Here is a 6,425-nt window from a genome sequence, read left to right as displayed (position 1 = left end):
TACAAAAACCATAAACTGGGTAAATACCCCCTCTGAGGTCACTCACATGCGGTGAGACTTAAAACACATTTGAGGCTGACTAGATATCTGTTCTGCTTTTCACTTTTTTAGGGTTTCCCAATTGAGAAATCTCATCCCTCACGGAGTCCCTCGTCTTTCCCACTATCTCCAGGTTCTTTTTCTCTTCTCCTTGCTCAGCGAATCATATTTACCCGTGAAACACAGCCTCTACTTCCCATTTCCACTTTCCCAGGGAATGAGTGGCTTTCCTATTCTGCGCCCTACATGAGAACATTAGTAATCTGGTTATTTTATATGGAGTTTGCCTTTCTGTTCTGAGAAATGAATACAATTCAACCGTCCACTACCTAGATTAGGGTCTCTACCTTTTTTTGCGTCATGGCCGCTTCAGAATAATTTTTTAAAAGCATAAAATAAATGAAATTACAAGGAAACTGATTAAATTGAAATATAGCTGTCAAAATTTGAACAAAATCTGTAATGGTAAGTACTTTTAAAAAACATTAAATAATAAGCTGGTGGCAAGTCTAATGGCTGCCATAATTTTGCACTTGTGATGAGCATAAACCATGTTTTGAGATCTACAATTGTAATGCGTACTAAGAAATCTGTAATTTCTATTGGTGCCAAAGACACAGGTCTGTTAATACGATGTGGTTTGTTGACTATGTTGAGAATTAATATAAATGCTACATATCAGGTAAAGGTTAGTGGAAATAAAGATGTATTTTCTTCGCATCCAATTTCACAGACTCCTAGAGGGTACAGGGATCCCAGGTTAAGAACTGTCTCCCACTAGATGGTTGGCCCCTTGGTGCAGAGACAGCCTTATTTGTTTCTACGTGGCCAGCACTCAGCACAGGGCCTGACATGGAGTAATTCCTCAACAAATGTAATCTGAATTAACTGAAAGACAAAGCAATAAAACTGACATTTATCCAATACTTTTGTTATTGCCAAGGCTTTTCACTTCTTTTTTTTTGGTGAGGAAGATTGGCCCTGAGCTAATACCTGTTGCCGATCTTCCTCTTTTTGCTTAAGGAAGATTGTTGCTAACATCTGTGCCAATCTTCCTCTATTTTGTATGTGGCTCACTGCCACAGTATGGCTTGACAAGCAGTGTATACGTCTGTGGACGGGATCTGGGCCCACGAAGTCTGGGCTGCCAAAGCAGAGTGTGCAAACCTAACCACTACACCACCAGGCCAGCTCTGGTTTTCGCTTCTAATCTGATTGAATCTTCAAATATCGCTTCTAATCTGATTGAGAAATGTTACCCTATATTTCTCAGATCAAGAAACTGGGAGTCGGGATAACTATGCGGCAGAAAAGAATTTAAACTCAGGTCTGTTTCACTCCAAAGTCCACGTTCTTTCCACCCCTCACTGTTGTCTCTTATAAAACTTTTTTAGGTCCAGAGAAAAAGGCGAGTGAAGTTGGTTCAGATATTTGATGTCTCCAAACTTCTTAAAAGGACTCAGTAAAACTTCAACGATTCTCTCATAACTCAGCAAGTCTAGCTTACAAGAATACCTAGTTGAAGGTTTATGAAAATTTCTTAATCTAGATGTAGGGTGATCGTGTCACTAGGAACATAAATTCCTATCCATGGAGATGAGAATAGTCCTAGCACAGACCACCACTGGGGTAAGTCAAACGAGCTGTATTCTATCTGATGCCTGACACACATACTTTGCCCCAGGCAAGACTGTGGTTGGTGTCTAGACGGGTCACAGGATGATCCTATGTTCCACAGAACAGTGTCATTTATTGCATGAGAATGGACCAGGCAGTATTATTATATTGTACTTTCTACCATAATGAGGTTTCTCCACTGAGGAATCATGTTGATCATAAATAGTAAGTGGAAGATATTTTGCAGTTTATACAACTGACATTTTCTGCAATATGGCTGAGAATTTGTTCTTGTAACAGTTGAACTTTCTAGCATTCTTTTGAAGGGAGCTCACCAGTTTTATAAAACTTGCTTCATAAAAGCACAGATCCCCCAACAGACTCTAATTAAGCTGGACCTATTGTCATTTCCTTCAGCAAATGCCTTTAACTTTCTTTGTTTGGACATGTCCACCTCTAGGTAGCCTCTGCGGTCTGGCCTCCCTGTCCTAGGCCTGGCTCCGGACCACTGGACCTTGTTGGAGAAAGTGGCTCCTTGCAGTTTTTTCCTCACTCTTCTTGGTTTGCTTCCTCACAACCCTTGCCCCAAAGTCCCTCCATTCTCCTCCAGCTCCCAGCCCAACCCTTAGCAGGTGACCTGTGCTGGAATCCCCCAGGAGGAGAAAGGATGTGAAGTCCACTCCATCCCTACCCCTCCAACAGAATCTCTCCGCAGCTCTGTTTTTCATGTCTTCCTTTCCTCTTGTTTCTGAGGAAGAAAGGGCCCCCCTGCTCGCCAAGACAAATCACTGTGCTCTGGCTTACCTCCCTCCTGGATTTCTATCATTTATTTTCCCCTATCCACTTTCTTTCCTCAGTTTACAAAAGTGCTCAGATATGCTCATTCTTTAAAAAAATATGTATAGGAAAACAGACCCTTTTCCTCATTCTTGTTCCTCCCTCTGTCTATTCTTCTATCTCCTGCCCTCCTTTCATTGATTGCCAAATGTCTTGGACTGGTAGACTATAATCACTGCTTCGATGCCCACACATGCCTTCAGCTTTTGAAATCTGGCTTTTCTCCCCACCGTCCTACTGAGAACTGTTCTCTAGAAGGTCACAAAGCCTCTTGTTTGTCAAATCCAGTGACCTTTTCTCTGTTCTCATTCTGTAGAATGAGTTTCTCTGTTCTGAGTCTGCGGAATACGACATTGTTTATTACCACGTTCTTGAGGCTCACCGCCCCTTGGCTTCTAGAACACCTTTTCCATCTTCTTTCTGACCCATCTTTTTCTCCTCCTTTGGTGGTTTTTCTTTTTCTTTCCCAATCCTGTGGCTTCACTTGTCAATTTGACATAGATAACTCCAGGACGTTTATCTCCAGCTCCAGTCTGTCAAATTCCAGACCTGCCTTCCCCCTGAATCAGGAGGTCGGCGTACCTGATCCGTAGTCCACAGCTCCTCTTCTTTAGTCACTCTTCCGTGCTTCCCACCATTAATCACACCACTAGCCTTCACAGTTCTCTGACTTTTGATTCTTTCTTTTGTCCCAGATTCAGACATTGGCAACCCCTGAACCTTCTACCATCCCGTTTCACTCCTGCCTTCTCCTTTCCATTCCCACAGCGAGTTTGGTTTTGGTCCTTCTCTCTTAGTTTCTCTGTCCCTGTTTCTAATTCTACCCTAGTTTGTCCCACAGACATTCCAAGATAAGGTATAGCTCTATTACTGGCACTTTCCTGCTCAAAACCTTTCCATGGCTTTCTACTAGTAATGAAATTAAGTACAGATCCGTGATTTGGCATTCAAGACCTTCACAGTCTGGCAGAAAAAGTAAATTGACATTCTATCTTCTACAAGTAGTTTGGGGAACACCCGAAATAAAAGTCAAAACAAATTAATTGTCAACAAAACTGTATTGTCACTACACTCTAACACAAGGGTTCTAAGAAAAAGAACTTTTTATTGTAAACAGTGGATACCTTTTTCCCCAAATGAAATATTTCTCAGAACTCAGAAATATTTCTCAGAAATATATGTAAGGAGAATGATAACTTAATCTCTGTGCCAAACAGCATGAATAAGTCCTTAACCGTGATAATGCTCTCTACGCATTTGTTGACATCTTTTTTACTCAAATAAGGTGCAATGGAAAGAAGATTCGACTGAGGAATCAGAAGCTTTGTGTCCTAATTCCAGACCTAGATGGTCTGGCTTTAGCTAAGTCACCTAAAATCTCTACGTATCAGTTTCCACATCTGCAAACTGCGGGGGTGTGACTCTGTCAGTAGTTGGCTGCACATTGTAGTCACCCGGGGAGTGTGTTTAAAACATAGCCATGCCCAGGCTCTCCTCTTGGGGATAGTCTCAATAGGGCTGGGGTGGGGCCCAGACATGTGTATTTTGAAAAAGCTCCTCAGGCAATTCTAATGCATAGCCAGGGCCTGGACTGATATCAAGTATCTTTCCAGCTTTAACAGAGTCATTTTTGGATTTGCTGATAATTTTCATTTGAATTTACTTAGCACATTCCACCTCATATTATAATTATGGCTATTTTTGTCTTGTCCTCTTTTCCAGGCTGTGGCTTCCTCAAACACAGAATGCGTCTTACTCATCTTTTGTGTGCTTCTTGTTCCTTGGTACATGGTACTTACTTTACGTTTGCTAAATTCAGTGAAGAGTTAATAAGCCTCAACCAAACGCTATCACCCTCCCTTAACAAAATAAACTCCAACTCCAACTAAACAAAAACAGCAAATTCTGCGGTTCTTGTTAACTTATAGGTGAGATGCTTTGCAGCTGAGCTTCAGGAAGGGGAAGCTGGAGGTGCTCAGCAGCACTTAAGATATTTTCAAAGCAAAATGTTCGTTCAATCATTTGTTCTTACACAATACTGTGGTGTTTAATTTTATCTAAATTGTGTTAATTATATGTTTGAGGATGTGTGTAAAGTTTTGTAGGCAAATGACTATTGCAGTTTAAACTCAACTTATTGGCAAGTTCTTGAGCAAATAATGTTGCTTTGGGAATACAGGGATTATTGAAAATGTTTATATCAAAGGAATGGCTATGAGGATAAAATATACCAATGAGAGAGGTTGTTGGCGAGGGGAAGCTATATAGGTGTTATTCTTGAGTGGCCATTGTGAAGCTGTACATCCACATTTGTCATATTTATGTAAAGAGAGACTGAGAATAATACCATGAAGTTTTACTAAATGAAGTCTCCATCTAAGTTTTCAAAATCCAATTAACCTCTGAATAAACACAGTCTTCTCATTGAAGCTGAGGTGTCCAATACAACTGATAAATGCCCTTTGACGGTGCTATATTCTTCAACAGATAACTTTTATTATTTTTACTCATTTTTGTGAGGAAGATGGTCACTGAGCTAACATCTGTGCGAATCTTCCTGTATTTTGCACGTGGGATGCTGCCACAGTGTGGCTTGATGAGTGGTGCTAGGTCCACGGCCAGGAACTGAACCTGCGAAACCCAGGCCGATGAACTGGGGTGCACAAACTTCACCACCATGCCACCAGGCCTGCCCTACAGATAACTTTTAAAGAGGATTACAACTTTTAAAGAGTTGCTGTGTTTTGTAGCTTTTTAAATTATTGAAATAAAAAATTTGAAGTATGAAAAACGCAAGGTGAAGTCTCACTGGGAAAAACAAAGCTCTCTAGGTGGAAAAATCTGACACACTTATGGGGTTTTAGCAAATGGCTAAATGACTCCCACTATTTGGCTACATTTACGGTAAGTAAAAGAAAGAAATATACAAAATACATCACCACATACATTCTCTTTAGAACTTGGGCTCTGGGAATTCTCCTGGCAGTATTTTTTCCACAGCTGTAATTTATCCTCTGCCTTAAATTTACAATTTACAGAAAAGGCAACCACAGGAAAGCTGCGTTTGCCCACAATTAGAGCTAGGAAGCAGTAGAAGAGAACGAAAAGCAAAGTCTCCCTGGCTTTTTTTTGCTTAAAAAAATATTACTTTATTGAAATATAATTGGCATATAACTCCACGGCTTTTCACCATGCATGTACGTATGCATACATGTAATATATATAAATACACATACACACATAAATGGATAGCTGCCTCCAAGGCAGGAGGAAAAAATAAGACATTAAAATAGATATATGAAAAAGTATCACGAACAACCTAAACATTTATCTTCTTCGGTGTCTTATAAAGAGTTTGCGGGGCTGGCCCCATGGCCAAGTGGTTAAGTTCGCACGCTCCGCTGCAGGCGGCCCAGTGTTTCTTGGCTCCAATCCTGGGCGCGGACATGGCACTGCTCATCAAACCACGCTGAGGCAGCGTCCCACATGCCACAACTAGAAGGACCCACAACGAAGAATATACAACTACGTACCGGGGGGCTTTGGGGAGAAAAAGCAAAAAAAAAAAAATCTTAAAAAATATATATATTTAAAAAAAAAAGTTTGAAAGCGTATAAGAAAGAGTGAAGCAGAATCTGTCCTAAGTAAATGTGGAGAGACGGGGACATGAGACTCAGGGCTGCCTTAGGAGCCCGGGGACTCCATTGCACACAAGAGGCAAAGCGAAACGGGCCGCCCAGACGACCCCCTCCGGGCCTCCCAGCCCGGCGCACACCACGCCGCCCCGTCACCTCCCGGCGTCCCCAGCACGTCGCCGAAGGCCCGCAGCCCGGACGCCGCACACGGGGCGGGGCGCGGCGCCGACGCGCCACCGCCTCACAATAGGGCCGGGCGCCGGCGTGACGTCACCTTTCTGCGGCCCGCCTCCTGCG

Source organism: Equus przewalskii, chromosome 1 (genome assembly GCF_037783145.1).
Source record: "Equus przewalskii isolate Varuska chromosome 1, EquPr2, whole genome shotgun sequence".
Taxonomy (NCBI): domain Eukaryota; kingdom Metazoa; phylum Chordata; class Mammalia; order Perissodactyla; family Equidae; genus Equus; species Equus przewalskii.
This window is presented reverse-complemented; position numbering follows the sequence as displayed.